This window comes from Lissotriton vulgaris, chromosome 9 (genome assembly GCF_964263255.1).
Source record: "Lissotriton vulgaris chromosome 9, aLisVul1.2, whole genome shotgun sequence".
Lineage (NCBI taxonomy): Eukaryota > Metazoa > Chordata > Amphibia > Caudata > Salamandridae > Lissotriton > Lissotriton vulgaris.
In genome coordinates this window covers 13,805,518-13,824,442 of record NC_141697.1, presented here as the reverse complement: position 1 = coordinate 13,824,442, position 18,925 = coordinate 13,805,518, and positions in this window count along the sequence as shown.

The window sequence follows — 18,925 nt, the reverse complement described above, 5'->3', positions numbered from 1 at the left end:
TCATCCGGACAGTGGAGAAGAATAAACAAAAGTCTTTATTAGGCCAAACAACACTCATATGAGAGGGCCCTGTCCGACCTCACTCCTAGGAGTGCGAACGAGAGGACTGACTCTCTGCATCACAGCAATACATTATAATGCAATACAGTAAAAAGGGGTACGCCCCTTGTGGAAAGTTACTGAGCCTCGGACCAGTGGACAATGCTCTCATACAGCAGGCATCTGCACCTGCAAGGGATACATCATTATCTCTACTCAAGGCCATGGAGCTAGGCTTCGGCGTCTCTGGGCATGAGAACATTACTGATAAAGAGACTTGTTAGTTTCGGCCACAGTAAGCCGAGAAACGAAAACTGCTGTCTTAGTGAATTTCTGTATTCCTGCGGGAGGGGCATATGAGCGAGCAGGGCCCGCAGGCACAGAGGGGTACACAAAATGGTGGCACACAAGCTAAGCTAAGGAACTAATAAGATCACACATGCATTTGAATATGAGTAAAGGAGCAAGTAAAATAATTCAGCATAGTTGCATATACGAACTTCATCAGTTAGCCATATGATGCTAACTCACACATTATCAATGGATAATCGGGTATCGAAAAGTGAGTTCTATCAGACCCTCCTTTTAGCATCATTGGCTAACTATGGCCTCATTTATTTGCCAAAAGGTAGTGTCGACATCCATTCTAGGGGCAGGACATTTCCTCCCCCCTTATTTTTATTTCTTTAGTCTAGAACATCCTCTGCAATAAACATCAACCAACTTGCATCAGCAGGAATTTCAGTAATCATAGAAGTAGTGTATTGACCAGGTAATTTCTTTGTCGGGCGTAAATTCGTAGCACACATAGAGCAACATGGAGGGGGGCAATATACACAAAGGCAGCAAGTCAGTATTACACTCACCACACCAACCAGACCCATCAATATTTTCCAACCCCAGGAAGAAAAGGCACCCCAGAGCCACCCCTGTAAGGACCATGTTCCATTATCCTGATGCAGTTCATTCGCTAATCTATGTAATTTCTGTACCGCTAAGTTAACAGTCGGTGCTGAGTCAGGAATGTAAACGCAACAAGATGTCCCGATGACGCGACAGGCCCCGCCCCTATCTGCTAGGATGACGTCAAGCACCATCCTGTTCTGGATCGTAAATAATCTCATGGCCTGAACCTCAACAGATATGTTAGTCGTAATGTCAATTTCTGTTAGAACTACTTTTTCCATCACCCGGGACAGTCGCCGAATAGCCCTGCTGTTAAATATCGGACCCCAGAAAGGTAGCAAACCCTTAGAAAAATCAGTCCATTGTTGGTATGAGGTGTCCGTCTGATCAACGTCATCTACCTGAAGCTCCCTCCTTTTGCGCTGCTCTTGTGGACTGGGGAATCGACGGTGAGTTTTGTGGTAATCAGAAGGAGCCACATATACAGGAGGAATCATGTAAGCTAAATAACATACCCCACCCCAACCCTCGGGCAACCATAAGTATCCATTATCTCCACACACAAAGTAGATGCTAGGTGGGGCAACGAAAGAGGGGCTGAGAGGCAAACGTATCGATGCAGTCACATTACAGGAGCTATTACCAACTTTGATAGGACCCCTTCCCTCTATACAGAAAAATGGAGATGGACCCACCACGGCCAGGGGTATCAGTGACTTGGCACTGTTATTACTTTTCGGGGGATGTCTATAAGACAAAGATGAATTTAATTTCAGGAAACTGTCCCTAACTTTGTCAGTGTCGTTGGGTATCAGGAACCGGCCCAGCTTTTGCTCACATGTCTCTATAAATTTCTGGTCAAAACGTCCATCAATATATACTCGTCCAAGGGAAGAGGGAGGGAGAGGACGTACTCGCATTGTCATTGTCGACCCCCTATTCTGCAGTCGGGGAGTCAAGGAATCTGGCTGTTGAAAATATTTAACAAGACCTATGAGAGTATACCACCCCACACAACTATTCACGGGTGTCAAGGGAAGTGCAAGGAATCTATCTTTTTTATAGGCAGCAGAAGGCAAAAGCCCACAGACCCAGCAGTCAGTTAAATTGGTGGTGGCATGTGCATGGTGCAAAGTCTTAATAAAAACATTTTCTTTGTAACCTTTTCTCAACATTCTTTCACCATAATCCACAGTAATCATGTTATGTTCAGGTACGGCAGTGGGTGTGGGTGCAAACACATGAACAGGGTAAGCCTTATCCAAGAAAAACAGTATTCCAAGAGTCACTATAAAGGCAATCAGGATGACGATGATAACTACAATTTTTCCTTTTCGAGAAAGGGCCAACCAGGGGGAATCAGGCACAGGTCTCAGAGGAGCCGCAAAGGGCTGCTCCTCATCAGGGATGGGCCGGCCAAAGGGATACATTCTCAAAACGTCCAAAAATATTTCAAAAAGGGGAAAGGAAAATACACCAGAAGAAAAAACTGCTATTACTAAAAAAATAGTCCCAGACAATCCTCAACCGGCCAGAGGGGTTCTTCAACCCTTAAAAGGGATCTTCTCCCTGTGTCCTTCAAAGCCTCACAGGCAGGCTTTTACCGTCCATACCTTATTCCAACGCTGCTTTTAAACAGAGGAGCACTTAATCCGGGCCCCGCACCACTCTATAGTCTCATAAAACGCAATCTTCGGCTAAACACCAGGGCTCTTACAAGTCCATCCCTACCACTAAATCTTCGTATTCAGGAAATGCACTAAGCCCTTCTTCCAGTGTTTAGTCCATCATTTTTACACTGTTACTTATTTTCTTCGGGGCCTTAGATTATAGCGAGTGCTCCCTGGCACTTCGGGGTCAGTGAACAAAACAGGTGTATCTGTAGCAGGTGCTGAACTCTCTGGTGTCTCTTCACTAGTAGCAACAGGAGTAGTAGAGCTCACTGAATTCTCTATTCCGCTTCGCTCTTCTCCAATCAGTGAAGCATCCGAGAAAGGAGCATACCTCGGTATAGACTCATGCTCTTCGTCAGCAATGCCATCCTGTACCCATTTGTCATAGGGCAACGGGAGCGGGACCCTCTTCACATGTGAGGCGTGGGTCCACGCCTTCCTTCCGTCCACCCAAAGCGCCGTACGCGTGGTGAGGAGCACCTGGCGCGGCTCCGACCACCTTGGCTCCAGACAGGACTTCCACTGATATCTTCTTATCACCACCCAGTCCCCTGGGTTGATGGAGTGTCCAGGCCCCTCCGGCAACGGCTTCAGAGTGTCTGCTACCTGCTGATGAATAGAACGAAGATCTTTAGTCAAAGCATACAGATAATCTGTCAACAAAGGATATGGTACTTCTGTGAAACATTTAGGCCTGGGCACTCCCCAGATATTGGCCGGACGGCCGAATACCACCTCGTGGGGGGAGACGCCCATTTTTGCATTCACAGTAACTCTCGTTGAAAGCAAGGCTAAGGGAAGGGCGTCTGGCCAACGGAGACCTGTACTCTCACATATTTTGGCCATCTTTAATTTGAGCGTGCCGTTAAACCGCTCCACGAGTCCTGCTGCCTGAGGGTGTAAGGCTGAATGACATTTTTGGGAAATCTGTAAGCCTTTACATATTTGCTTCACTAGTTCTGCATTAAAGGACGTACCATTATCACTCCAGATCACCCTAGGTAATCCAAAGCGAGAAAAATACTCCTTTATCAACATTTTTGCAGTAGAAATGGCCGTGCAATCTTTCGTTGCGTACGCCTCCACCCACCTACTAAAGGCACATACGACTACAAGGACATACTTCAAGTTATTGACCCTTTCCATTTCGATGTAATCCATCTGAATCACCTCAAAAGGGAAAGAAGGGGGTGCAAAGTTTCCAGTTGGGACAGGGGTACCCTTTCCAGGATTATGTCTCAAACACACCATGCACTGTCGAACCAAGTGAGTGGCCACTTTAGAGATATTCTTATTGCTCCACACTGGGTCTAACAATTTACAAATTCCCTTGGCACTTACATGGGCAGGCCCATGCGCCATCGTCACTACTGGAAGGACATATGCATTCGGGAGTAACCATCGTCTCTTATCGGTCACATCTGTCCAACATTCATCCGCATCCAATCGTCCCTGCCCATCCTTCCATGCCCTCAATTCATCTTCTGTCGCTTTTCCCTGTATGTTCTTAACACTCTGTACAGTGTCTGAGAACATATGAACATCTGGGACCCATCTAGCTGGTCCTGCCACAAACATCCGTGGTAGTTTTTCTCGAGCAGTCTCTTTTGCTGTTTCATCGGCGAAGGCATTGCCTCGTCCTACATCATCCACTATTGTCTTGTGTGCGCTACACTTTATCACAGCCAACCTTTTGGGTAGTGTCAGTGCTGCTAACAGTCGTAATATCAATGGGCCATGTTGTATGCGTTGTCCATGAGAAGTCAGAAATCCCCGTTCTGCCCAAAGTCGCCCATAATTATGAGCCACGCCAAAGGCGTATTGACTGTCAGTATAAATGTTCACGTCTAGTCCCTCACTCAATTCACATGCTCTCAGTAAGGCTATTATTTCAGCAGCTTGGGCCGAATTGTAAGGTATCCTAGAGGTCTCCACTACCGTCTGTAATGTCGTTATTGCGTATGCTGCTGTCGATGTACCATCTGGCAATTTAAAACAGGACCCATCTACATACAACTCCAAGGTCCAAGGGCCTGTCTGTCAGATCCACCCTCCCCTTTGTCTCCTCTTCAGTCCTAAACAAACAGTCATGTATGTCATCGTCCTTTGTATCTGTGGGGATAGGTAACAATGTGGCCGGATTCAGTGTAGCACACCTTTTGATCGTCACATGGGGTGCAAAAAGAGTCATCTCATAACCCGTAAGACGAGCACTAGTTAAGTGCTGCGTCTGTGTTCTGTTCAACAAAATGTCCACAGCATGCGGTACCATGACTGTGAGATCTGATCCCAGTACAAGCCCTGCCGATTGTCTTATAGAAACCGCAGCAGCCGCCGTGGCTCTCAGACAGCTCGGCAGCGCTCTTGCCACATTGTCGAGCATTGCAGAAAAGTACGCGCAGGGTCTCTGCTTCCCCCCAAAACACTGAGTTAAGACAGACAACGCGCAACCTTCCGCCTCATGTACGTAAAGAACAAAAGGCTTCTGGTAATCAGGTGTTCCAAGAACAGGCGCAGAACATAAAGCCGTTTTTAGTGACTCAAAAGCTTCTTGGCATGCGGGGGTCCAGGGTAGGGGTTCGCGCACTTCCTTGGTAGTCAGATACAATAGGGGTTTTGTTAGTAACGCATAGTTAGGTATCCACTGGCGACAGTACGATGTTATGCCCAAAAATGCGCGCACCTCTCGCTGCGTGTTAGGTACCTTCATGTTAGTAATGGTTTTTTTGCGCTCCGGCGTCAATCTCCTCCCCACTTTCGAAAGGAGGTGACCGAGGTAGGTGACCTCCGTTCGACAGTATTGAAATTTTGGAAGGGACACTTTATGCCCTCTTTTTGCCAAGTAATGCAGTAGCTTCTCAGTAGCATCCTGACAACCCATTTCATCATCTGATGCTATTAAGATATCATCCACGTACTGCAACATGACGTTGCCAGGTGGAAGTTCCAGTTCATCCAATTGTGCCTTTAGAGCCTGACTATATATGCTCGGACTTTCAGTGTACCCTTGAGGAATTCTCTTAAAGCGGAAGCTTCGGCCAGCGAATGAGAATCCGAAGAGATAACAGCTTTCTTCATGTAATGGAATACTGAAGAAAGCATTTTTCAAATCCAGGACAGAGAAATATTTAGCAGAAGGGGGAATCATTGTCAATATTGTAGTAATGTCCGAGACCACCGGGTACTGTGGCTCCACTACTCTATTTACGTGCCGCAAATCAATCACAAACCTATAGACATCAGGGGTATTATCAGGAGCGTCAGGTGACCGTCTTTTAAGGATAGGTAAAATAGGGCTGTTACATATGTTCGAATCAGTCTCTTCCACTACACCAGATCGTATTAAATCTTGTATTATTTGTAACAGGGCCTTCTCTCCCTCCCTAGGAATCCTGTACTGTGGAACCCTGGGTAATTTTGCCCCCACTTTCACTCTTATGGTCACTGGGGCAATATCCATTTTACCTACATCCGTGTCATTGACCGCCCACAAGCTGTCGGGTATGCCTTGAAATTCAGGTGGTAATGGATCATCTTTTGAGAAACACTGCAATGGGCGGGCGACATTCGGGCCCAAAGTAAGGTACACACCATCTGGAGAACAATAGATGGTGGCGTGCAACCTTTTTAGTAAATCTAGGCCCAACAAATTTTCCCCACAATTTGATGTCAATAGAAACGGTGAATCAACAGTGAAAGGGCCAATCATCAACGTGAGAGGTTTAGAAATGGGGCTAATCACCGGGGTACCTGCGAAACCCACAGAAATATTATTTTTGCCAGACAGAGCCGCCCCTGGGACTCGAGAACGAGCCACTGAACTTTTCGTTGCACCCGTATCCACTAGAAATTTTTGCGGAGACCCCAATAAATCTGCCTCAACATAGGGTCCCCTCTGATCAACTTCCACAAGTACTGGTCCCATGCTCTGTCCTACGCTGTCCTAGTTGTGGGAAAACCCTGTCAAATCGTCCACTGAGTAATCATCATTATAGTACTGACCACCGCCCCTCTGCAACTGTTGTCTGTCTGCACCATTGTCAAAGTAATTTCCTCCCGGTCTCCCGCCTCCTTCTGCCCGTGCGGCCTGTCTCCCGAAATCACCGCTACCTCTTCCTCTTCCTCTCCCGGGACCAGCGTTCGACTGAAGCAGTGGGCAATCCCTCCACCAATGCCCCTCCTGCTTACACTTCGCGCACTGATTCTGCCCCAGCCTTTCCCTACTCTCCCCTCTCCCAAAGCCGCCCCCACGACTCGGCGCTGCACCCCTTCCTCTGCCTCTAGCCACTTGCTGCAACAGAACTCTAGTCTTGAGATCCTTAGCCTTCTTTTCCTGCTTGTCCTTACTTTCATTTTCTCTGTGCTCATAATACTGTGCCATACTGAGAATACCCGAAGGAGAAGACGTTGTCCACGTGCTCTCCGACGCTTGCAATCTCGCCGATATTTCGGGCAATAAGTTCGTGACAAACCTATTAACAAAAAGCCGTAACCCTCCATCCTGTGACACATCTTGCCCACTAAAATCTATGAACGTTTCCTCAAACCTCATAAAGAAGTCCGAGACCGCCTCATCCTTTTTCTGCTTACAAGCCGTCAACTTGTCCCAATCCACCTTCTTCGGGGGAATAAGAGAATGCATGTATTTTATTATACGCCCCGGTAAAGCCAGAATCTCAGCCTTCGGCTTCTCCCCTGGCTTACGCTCCTTATCCCAGTCCTGCAACTCCTGCCACGTACCTCCTAACTCTTCCGCATGATCAGTACCTTTCACTTGCCGCCACACATCAACTGGGACCAAAAGCCCGAAAAACTATTCAACATCAGCCAAAGTCATCACAGTGGAAGACGCAGCTTCTGTTAGCTCTTTGTAGTAGGCAGTCGGGTTCTTTCTAGAATCCGGTAGCTGAGCCTTCAATGATAATACCTCACTTCTCTTCCATGGCGTATACACCCATTGCTCCTGGAAATGCGCATCTATCCTGTTTCTGGTAACAGCCTTCGTTATCGGGTCTAGCAACTCGGGGACCTCGGGATGAAAAATAGGGTGCACCTCGCGCATTGGGTGGAGACCTGGGAAATGGGGTGTGCCAGCAGAGGGTAATTCGTTCCTATATTGTAATAGAGCACGTAAACTACTCATCACCTCTTTCACCCCGGTATTCGTTCTATAGGCTCCGGCCTGTATGTCTCGCAAAACCGCTGGAGCCACACCTCCATACCCCTGCTCCCATAGCGGTATCAATACATTTGACATATGCCACAAAGCGTGCTGTTGCATCAAAGGCTCAAAATCTTTCATAGTGGACCAAATATCCTCGAACGAATAAATATTATTCCTAGCCCACTAACATGCCTGATTAGCCACCATACTCTTTTCATCTAAACCAACTGTAGAACGCGTAAGCAACTTCCGTACCTGCGAGAGTAATCCGCTACCTGCGCCTCGACTCGGCGTTAGCATCTCCTGACTGGGGGTGGTACTAGCTGAAACAGTAGGGAGAGCTAAAGAAAATTGGGAGGGTGCAGGTGAAGTGGTCTGGAGTAAAGAAACAAGGGGTGTCGAGGGCGAGGATTGTTGGGGGGCACTTGCTGAAAGACCCGGGACTCCTCTGCTGGGGGCCGGAACTGGCAAGGAGGGGTACGAGGGCTGTGGGGCATAAGGGGGAGGGGGTCGGGTATTCAAAATGTCTTCCATCTCATCTGGGTCGTCCTCTCGCACTACATAACTTTTATTTTCTTTCAACCTACAAAGTCTATCTGAGCGCTCCATGCGTAGCGCATTCTCATTTCCAACCTGTTCTCTCGCCTTCTGCGCCATAGTCTGAGTAGACTTTTTATAAGCCTCCTTCTCGTCTCTCAACTTGCGTTTTCTGGCCTCTTTCTGCCACACTCGCAACGAATCAAACATACTCTGACGGCTACGCCTAGCAAACAATTTGTCTTGTAAATAATCCAATTTTGCTTCATCGAAAGAACCAGTTAAAGGCCATTGTAAATCCACATTATCCGCAGTGTACCGGTGCCACAAAGTACCAAACAAAAGCGGGACCAATCCATGCTTGACATACATATCAAAGCTTGGAGTGCCTTCAGGGGGTGCAGGTTGGCTCTCGGCCAGTCTAGTATCTGAGGGTCGACAACAACATCCAAAACATCGTAACTTACTAAAACACGGCATCTCTACTTCGGTGTAAAAGAAACACTTCTCCACAGACTGCGTTACCTTGAATCGCTAGCTCGAGCTTGTTCACACACACATATAGACATACATCAGAAAACCACACATGCACATATACAATACCTTCAAACACGTGTTACCAAATGGGACAAGGCCCGTCGACCAAGTCCTGGGGAACCTGGACTCTACCGCAGACCGAACAGTACACTAACTGTTCTGAGGATAGGGAACAGATCCGCCACCCGTGCGGCACTATGGATCGCTGCGCACTTTACCACGGGAAACCCAGATCTCACCTCCACTGAACCACCACTCTAGGAGTTCAGGGTAAGCACCGGAGTCTGCCCGCAATGAGCCACGCCTTCACCACAGTACCACCCGGTCGGATCGCTACAAACAATACATCTAGATATTTCCCCAACCTCGTCAAGTCTGTCAGAGCACCTACTCGTACTCTGAGTTCCCCGGAGCACACTAGCCCCAGGAGCACACCGGCTCCTCAAACCACTAGAGACACCCTAGTCTCCCGGAACACTCCTGTTCCTGAAACAATCACAGGTGGACCACTCACCTTCCGTAGGCGGCACCGACCTCTACCGTTCTCCACCTCCGGCTGCCAGGACCAACACGGTCAGCTTCGAGTTCGCCTTCTGGACCCCGGCGTAAGATCCGAACCGGGACCTCTCCCGATCAGCAGGGTGGGGCAGCGCTGCGAGAACCAAGCTCGGCATCAGATGGGTACCCGGGCCCACAGTGCCGACCAGCGGGTCCCCGGTCTTCTGCTACCCACTTACGGGTGAGAAAGATCCTTATCGCGGGGTCCCTATTCGGGCGCCATCTGATGAGCGTGGCTCAAATCCACCCGAGTGACTTACCGCACTCACCTATAGTCACTATATAGGAAGTCAGCCGGACAGTGGAGAAGAATAAACAAAAGTCTTTATTAGGCCAAACAACACTCATATGAGAGGGCCCTGTCCGACCTCACTCCTAGGAGTGCGAACGAGAGGACTGACTCTCTGCATCACAGCAATACATTATAATGCAATACAGTAAAAAGGGGTACGCCCCTTGTGGAAAGTTACCGAGCCTCGGACCAGTGGACAATGCTCTCATTGAGCAGGCATCTGCACCTGCAAGGGATACATCATTATCTCTACTCAAGGCCATGGAGCTAGGCTTCGGCGTCTCTGGGCATGAGAACATTACTGATAAAGAGACTTGTTAGTTTCGGCCACAGTAAGCCGAGAAACGAAAACTGCTGTCTTAGTGAATTTCTGTATTCCTGCGGGAGGGGCATATGAGTGAGCAGGGCCCACAGGCACAGAGGGGTACACAAAATGGTGGCACACAAGCTAAGCTAAGGAACTAATAAGATCACACATGCATTTGAATATGAGTAAAGGAGCAAGTAAAATAATTCAGCATAGGTGCATATACGAACTTCATCAGTTAGCCATATGATGCTAACTCACACATTATCAATGGATAATCGGGTATCGAAAAGTGAGTTCTATCAATAGAACGCCCTATGGTCTGTCCAGGGGAGAGCGGAAGTTTTAACCACTGTGACATCGGAATTATTCGTAAAGATACCGTCAAGTGTATGGCCGGCAGAGTGGGTGGGTCCAAGCACTAGTTGTGACAGGCCATAACCTGCTAAATTATCCAATAATCTATTGGTATCAGGGTTGTTGTTGAGTTCTAGCTGGTAGTTAAGATCACCCAAAATAATGAACGTTTTAAAATCTAAGCAGGATTCCAGCAGTGTCTGTAAAGCTAGAGTACATGGTGTTCTAGGCTGGGCGGCTGATGCAAAAGTATGCTGTGGAGGGTGAAGCTGTTGTTAACTTTCAGCACAAAGCGCATTGCCTCTGCTGGTAGCTGAGTAATGGCCTCTACATGCACCTTCAATTGGCTCCATAGATAATCGCTATTCCCCCGCCAATGTTCCCTGCCCTATCCTGGATGGATTCTGAATAGCCAGATGGAAGTGCAATATTCCAGTCAGGGGCAGATGATTGGTTAGTCCAAGTTTCCATTAGGAATATTAGATCAGGAGTAGACTCCTGCAATAGGACAATTGATACAGGTTGGCTGTGGACATCTTTTGACTGGGTGTGAGTGTTTGATTGATTCAGATGCTCCGTCCATTACCACCCCCTTTTGTACCGCTTTTGGCCGCCATAAGTGTGGCAGGGTATGCTCAGACGTGAGTCCCTTGCTCACTTTGCCACTGGATTCAAGCAAGCCGGGCTGAAGACGGCTGGAATGCCAGAAACTGGTCCTCGGAAGCTTGTTTCCGGTCCAGGAAAGACATGGCTTGGCAGTTCGTTCGGGCTGGACTGTTCCCATGAGGCATAGGGTCAGACTGATTTGCATATAGCCATGTCTGAACTGGGGTGGCAGAGTGGGCTAAAGAACGGTGATGGATTAAACCCAGATCTTTTGACTGGGTGTGAGTGTTTGATTGATTCAGATGCTCCGCCCATCACCACCCCCTTTTGTACCACTTTTGGCCGCCATAAGTGTGGCAGGGTATGCTCAGACGTGAGTCCCTTGCCACTGGATTCAAGCAAGCCGGGCTGAAGACGGCTGGAATGCCAGAAACCGGTCCTCGGAAGCTTGTTTCCGGTCCAGGGAAGACATGGCTTGGCAGTTCGGGCTGGACTGTTCCCATGAGGCACAGGGTCAGACTGATTTGCATATAGCCATGTCTGAACTGGAGTGGCAGAGTGGGCTAAAGAACGGTGATGGATTAAACTCAGATCTTTTGACTAGGTGTGAGTGTTTGATTGATTCAGATGCTCCGTCCATCACCACCCCCTTTTGTACCGCTTTTGGCCGCCATAAGTGTGGCAGGGTATGCTCAGACGTGAGTCCCTGGCCACTGGATTCAAGCAAGCAGGGCTGAAGACGGCTGGAATGCCAGAAACCGGTCCTCGGAAGCTTGTTTCCGGTCCAGGGAAGACATGGCTTGGCAGTTCGGGCTGGACTGTTCCCATGAGGCACAGGGTCAGACTGATTTGCATATAGCCATGTCTGAACTGGGGTGGCAGAGTGGGCTAAAGAACGGTGATGGATTAAACCCAGATATTTTGACTGGGTGTGAGTGTTTGATTGATTCAGATGCTCCGTCCATCACCACCCTCTTTTGTACCGCTTTTGGCCGCCATAAGTGTGGCAGGGTATGCTCAGACGTGAGTCCCTTGCTCACTTTGCCACTGGATTCAAGCAAGACGGGCTGAAGACGGCTGGAATGCCAGAAACCGGTCCTCGGAAGCTTTTTTCCGGTCCAGGGAAGACATGGCTTGGCAGTTCCGGCTGGACTGTTCCCATGAGGCACAGGGTCAGACTGATTTGCATATAGCCATGTCTGAACTGGGGTGGCAGAGTGGGCTAAAGAACGGTTGTAGGAGAGTAGGGTCTGCTATCCTATGGTCACCCCAATTTTTGCTTTTTGCCTCACTGGTTTTCGACTTAATGAGGCTGTGGGCCTGCTAATCAGACCCCCAGCCTGCTGTTCTCTCTCTAAATTCGTAATACATGTGCTATAGGTACATACCACAATTGGAAATGGACTCCTTGTCAGCCCCTGTACCATGCACTATAGGTGCTCAGGGCATAGGTGCCACCAAGGCCTACCAGGGGCTGAAGCATAGCTTTTGCCACCCCTGGCTGGTTCTTAAATTGACACAACTGGCTGATCACTCAGCTGGGGCAAGTTGGTGTAATCACCCCTTGCTTAGATATAGTATACCTATATCTAAACCTATATCTGGACACATATAAACCTATAAGCCACTCCTATGGAAGGCCTTATCAATCCTGAAGGCAGAGTGTGTGGTTTAATGTGAGATGGAGCTCTGGCATGAGCTGAGCCTGTCGGCAGCTGTCAGGAACAACTCCCTAAGCTGTTCCGGGATAATGCCAAACCATATACTATTAAGTGCCTTATAATCCCCGCGTTTATATAGCAACTTTGGTTTGGCTTTATCAAAACATGTCGTGTAAGGTGTCATATGATTTGGAATACTATCCCCTCGACAGTTCTGTCGACGGGGATAGCATTCCACCCCTCTAGAGGGAGAAGACATGTTACTTTACTGAAATGCGGTTGATTTTTAAAAGAGCCTCAGATCCACAAAATGGATGCCTCTGCCACAGACACGGGTCTGACCTCCTGCTGCTGACCGAAACTCAGCAGAGGAGGCCTGGACAAAGGGTTTCCTGTCGCAGGGCGGTGTTACACCGCCCCAGACAGGAGATAGTGGATTGTAGCAGGGAGGTTTGAAAGAAACCAGACACTGCCTGGGGAGCACAAGGCTGCCCCTTGCATAATCCGGCCAAACCGGTTCTGGGGCACACCAGCCCCAGTCCCAGCGCGGCCTGGATCAAAGGAAAGGGGTGTATCCACCCCCTTCCTGGGTCCCACCCATAGGAGGGGACCTAGCAGGTAATCCAGCCCCCTAGATTGGTATAAGAATGGGAGCAGTGCCAACGCACTCAGATTATCCTGATGAAACATAAGAAATGAAACGCTGGACCCTTCGACATCCTACTCGACGTAGAAGACTGAAGAATCTCCCTTGTGGTCAAGGAGTGACCACCCTGTGCAATCAGGCACCATCCAGCACCTCGACGTCTGCTTTGTTGCAGTTCCCGCCGGAACTCGAGCAACAGAGATCGACGAGATCAAGCTTGCCTGCCTTCTTACAGCCCGATTCACAGTCCCTGCAGAGCTGAGACCCGTGGAGGCGACCGGAAGCGTGGGGCACGCCATCTTGAAAAGACCATGAGACGCTGACCGTGCAGCCCACGAGTGACCCTCGAAGCTGTACACCAGGGTTTGAGAAGCCCCAACCCTGAGCCACTCTTGCATCGAAGCTCACCCCTCTACACTCGACGAGTGCTGCGTGGGGTCCTTCTGCTTTCTTTGGCTTGACGCATTGGCCCGGTCACTTGCCAGCTGGCTTGTGGCCCCTGTGCCGGTGAAAACCTAAAACCGCATGGATTGCTCTTGCCAAGTGTTGTTTGCTCCGATCTTGAAGCCGACAACGCCGACGGTGAGAGCCTGCGTGGGACAGCTCGTGACCCGCTCCTGGACGTTACAGATGCCCCAGAGCCCACGTGGCAGCGGAGAGAAGCTCCTCGACAACCACCTGATTGCGCCCAACATTGCCTGGTTCCGTCCTGGTTCCACCCTGGTCACTGCTGAGTGACCCAGACTCTGTCCCCTCTGCTTTCAGGTACCTTACGACTCTGATCCACCCTTGGATCACACCGGACACTTCTCCTTCACATCGCCTGCAGCATCTTCAGCTTCAAGCACCAACAACCTGCGTGACGAAACCCAACGCCACTTCGACCCTATGCACCCGCTTCCTGTGGGTGAGGTAACATTGCAACGCCGGTGTTCCCACACTGGTACACACCTCTAGGGTCTGTGTCTAATGTTTTGTCCATCTAGGTTCAGCGGAAGTATCCTTAAACTCTAATTGTGTAACTTTTACGCATCATTGACTTTGCATTGGTGCATGCGTGTGCTTTAAGCGCTGCACCCGAATCCCGCAGGCTTTTCCCGACTTCAGCATTGCTTGTCCCGACTGCTCCCAGCGATTCCCTAGGCCCTAGGCCTAACCACTGTTTGATTGGTATCTCTTATACCACATTCTTAATATATGGTTTGAGTGGCCACCCGCCCTCATCCATAATTGTGCAACTTTGTATGTTATACTGTGCTTTTGATTTAACGCTTTTGCCCCTTTGCTCATAAAGAGTACTGGGGATTAATTTAGAAATAAACACATATATTTTTATAATATATACTTGTGTGGTGTCCTTTCATTTGATATTACAGGACTGTGTGTGGTAAAACAGCTCGCTTAACACGACCTCTTGAGTTAAGCATTTAAGGCTGCTTAGTCCATGCTACCCCTAGGATAGCTTGTCTAATAAGGTTGACTTACAGCCAGACACCATAAGGGATTGTTTGGACTGATACAAGGTGGTTCCAGAATTGGAAACATCATATATCAGGTCAACTTCTCACAACGGTGATGGAATAAATCCAGATCTTCTGACTGGGTGTGAGTGTTTGATTGATTCAGATGCTCCATCCATCACTACCCCCTTTTGTACCGCTTTTGGCCGCCATAAGTGTGGCAGGGTATGCTCAGACGTGAGTCCCTTGCTCACTTTGCCACTGGATTCAAGCAAGCCGGGCTGAAGACGGCTGGAATGCCAGAAACCGGTCCTCGGAAGCTTGTTTCCGGTCCAGGGAAGACATGGCTTGGCAGTTCGGGCTGGACTGTTCCCATGAGGCACAGGTCAGACTGATTTGCATATATCCATGTCTGAACTGGGGTGGCAGAGTGGGCTAAAGAACGGTGATGGATTAAACCCAGATCTTCTGACTGGGTGTGAGTGTTTGATTGATTCAGATGCTCCGTCCATCACCACCCCCTTTTGTACCGCTTTTGGCCACTATAATTGTGGCAGGGTATGCTCAGACGTGAGTCCCTTGCTCACTTTGCCACTGGATTCAAGCAAGCCGGGCTGAAGACGGCTGGAATGCCAGAAACCGATCCTCTGAAGCTTGTTTCCGGTCCAGGGAAGACATGGCTTGGCAGTTCGGGCTGGACTGTTCTCATGAGGCACAGGGTCAGACTGATTTGCATATAGCCATGTCTGAACTGGGGTGGCATAGTGGGCTAAAGAACGGTGATGGATTAAACCCAGATCTTTTGACTGGGTGTGAGTATTTGATTGAATCAGATGCTCCGTCCATCACCACCCCCTTTTGTACTGCTTTTGGCCGCCATAAGTGTGGCAGGGTATGCTCAGACGTGAGTCCCTTGCTCACTTTGCCACTGGATTCAAGCTAGCCGGGCTGAAGACGGCTGGAATGCCAAAAACCGGTCCTCGGAAGCTTATTTCCGGTCCAGGGAAGACATGGCTTGGCAGTTCGGGCTGGACTGTTCCCATGAGGCACAGGGTCAGACTGATTTGCATATAGCCATGTCTGAACTGGGGTGGCAGAGTGGGCTGAAGAACGGTGATGGATTAAACCCAGATCTTTTGACTGGGTGTGAGTGTTTGATTGATTCAGATGCTCCGTCCATCACCACCCCCTTTTGTACTGCTTTTGGCCGCCATAAGTGTGGCAGGGTATGGTCAGACGTGAGCCCCTTGCTCACTTTGCCACTGGATTCAAGCAAGCCGGGCTGAAGACGGCTGGAATGCCAGAAACCGGTCCTCGGAAGCTTGTTTCCGGTCCAGGGAAGACATGGCTTGGCAGTTCGGGCTGGACTGTTCCCATGAGGCACAGGGTCAGACTGATTTGCATATAGCCATGTCTGAACTGGGGTGGCAGAGTGGGCTAAAGAACGGTGAAGGATTAAACCCAGATCTTTTGACTGGGTGTGAGTGTTTGATTGATTCAGATGCTCCGTCCATCACCACCCCCTTTTGTACCGCTTTTGGCCGCCATAAGTGTGGCAGGGTATGCTCAAACGTGAGTCCCTTGCTCACTTTGCCACTGGATTCAAGCAAGCCGGGCTGAAGACGGCTGGAATGCCAGAAACAGGTCCTCGGAAGCTTGTTTCCGGTCCAGGGAAGACATGGCTTGGCAGTTCGGGCTGGACTGTTCCCATGAGGCCCAGGGTCAGACTGATTTTCATATAGCCATGTCTGAACTGGGGTGACAGAGTGGGCTAAAGAACTGTGATGGATTAAACCCAGATCTTTTGACTGGGTGTGAGTGTTTGATTGATTCAGATGCTCCATCCATCACCACCCCCTTTTGTACCGCTTTTGGCCGCCATAAGTGTGGCTCAGTGGTTAGAGGCGGCAGACCTGGAAGCTGAGATCGGCTGTGGACCAGGGTTCGATTCCCCGCCTCGGCGGGTCTCGGGCTCAAAATTCCACGGAGTCGACAATTCTCGCTCCGGTGCCTACTCGACTCACGGGGTCACACTCTGCGACTCTGGGCAATAGCTTGCTTAATCTCCACTACGGCCCCTCGCGGCGGGATGCCTGGCTTTCACCTTGTGGATACCCGGCCGGGGTATCTCACAGGGGAATACCAGGACGGGTTCCCTAAGCAAGCGCCTTGAGACCCCTGGGTTAAAGTGTTGCGCTATATAAATCGAAACACATTTACATTTACATTTACATTTACAAGTGTGGCAGGGTATGCGCAGACGTGAGTCCCTTGCTCACTTTGCCACTGGATTCAAGCAAGCCAGGCTGAAGACGGCTGGAATGCCAGAAACCGGTCCTCGGAAGCTTGTTTCCGGTCCAGGGAAGACATGGCTTGGCAGTTCGGGCTGGACTGTTCCCAGGAGGCACAGGGTCAGACTGATTTGCATATAGCTATGTCTGAACTGGGGTGGCAGAGTGGGCTAAAGAACGGTGATGGATTAAACCCAGATGTTTTGACTGGGTGTGAGTGTTTGATTTATTCAGATGCTCCGTCCATCACCACCCCCTTTTGTACCGTTTTTGGCCGCCATAAGTGTGGCAGGGTATGCTCAGACGTGAGTCCCTTGCTCACTTTGCCACTGGATTCAAACAAGCCCGGCTGAAGACGGCTGGAATGCCAGAAACCGGTCCTCGGAAGCTTGTTTCCGGTCCAGGGAAGACATGGCTTGTCCGTTCGGGCTGGGCTGTTCCCATGAGGCACAGGGTCAGACTGATTTGCATATAGCCATGTCTGAACTGGGGTGGCAGAGTGGGATAAAGAACGGTGATGGATTAAACCCCGATTTTTTGACTGGGTGTGAGTGTTTGATTGATTCAGATGCTCCGTCCATCACCACCCCCTTTTTTACCGCTTTTGGCGGCCATAAGTGTGGCAGGGTATGCTCAAACGTGAGTCCCTTGCTCACTTTGCCACTGGATTCAAGCAAGCCGGGCTGAAGACGGCTGGAATGCCAGAAACCGGTCCTCGGAAGCTTGTTTCCGGTCCAGGGAAGACATGGCTTGGCAGTTCGGGCTGGACTGTTCCCATGAGGCACAGGGTCAGACTGATTTGCATATAGCCATGTCTGAACTGGGGTGGCAGAGTGGGCTAAAGAACGGTGATGGATTAAACCCAGATCTTTCGACTGGATGTGAGTGTTTGATTGATTCAGATGCTCCGTCCATCACCACCCTCTTTTGTACCGCTTTTGGCCGCCATAAGTGTGGCAGGGTAAGCTCAGACGTGAGTCCTTTGCTCACTTTGCCACTGGATTTAAGCAAGCCGGGCTGAAGACGGCTGGAATGCCAGAAACCGGTCCTCGGAAGCTTGTTTCCGGTCCAGGGAAGACATGGCTTGGCAGTTCGGGCTGGACTGTTCCCATGAGGCACAGGGTCAGACTGATTTGCATATAGCCATGTCTGAACTGGGGTGGCAGAGTGGGCTAAAGAACGGTGATGGATTAAACCCAGATCTTTTGACTGTGTGTGAGTGTTTGATTAATTCAGATGCTCCGTCCATCACCACCCCCTTTTGTACCGCTTTTGCCCGCCATAAGTGTGGCAGGGTATGCTCAGACGTGAGTCCCTTGCTCACATTGCCACTGGATTCAAGCAAGCCGGGCTGAACACGGCTGGAATGCCAGAAACCGGTCCTCGGAAGCTTGTTTCCGGTCCAGGGAAGACATGGCTTGGCAGTTCGGGCTGGACTGTTCCCATGAGGCACAGGGTCAGACTGATTTGCATATAGCCATGTCTGAACTGGGGTGGCAGAGTGGGCTAAAGAACGGTGATGGATTAAACCCAGATCTTTTGACTGGGTGTGAGTGTTTGATTAATTCAGATGCTCCGTCCATCACCACCCCCTTTAGTACCACGTGAAAAATAGAGGCAGAACAAATACTACCGGTTTCTATCCACAGGTCCGAGGATTCTGTCGGCGTACTCGCTGCATCTCTTTATGTGCTACCAGTTCACTCATTGATGGTACTGACCACCGCACTCTCTGATGCTTTTGTCTTTGGATTCACTCACCCTCATCAGCCGGGACGGAAGTACAACCGGTGGAGAGATATTATCCCCTCCTAGCCCATCAGCCCTCGTAGCCCTGAAGAAGTCGTGGGTCCATTACCCTGACGAAACACGTGTTGGCTGGGCATCTGAT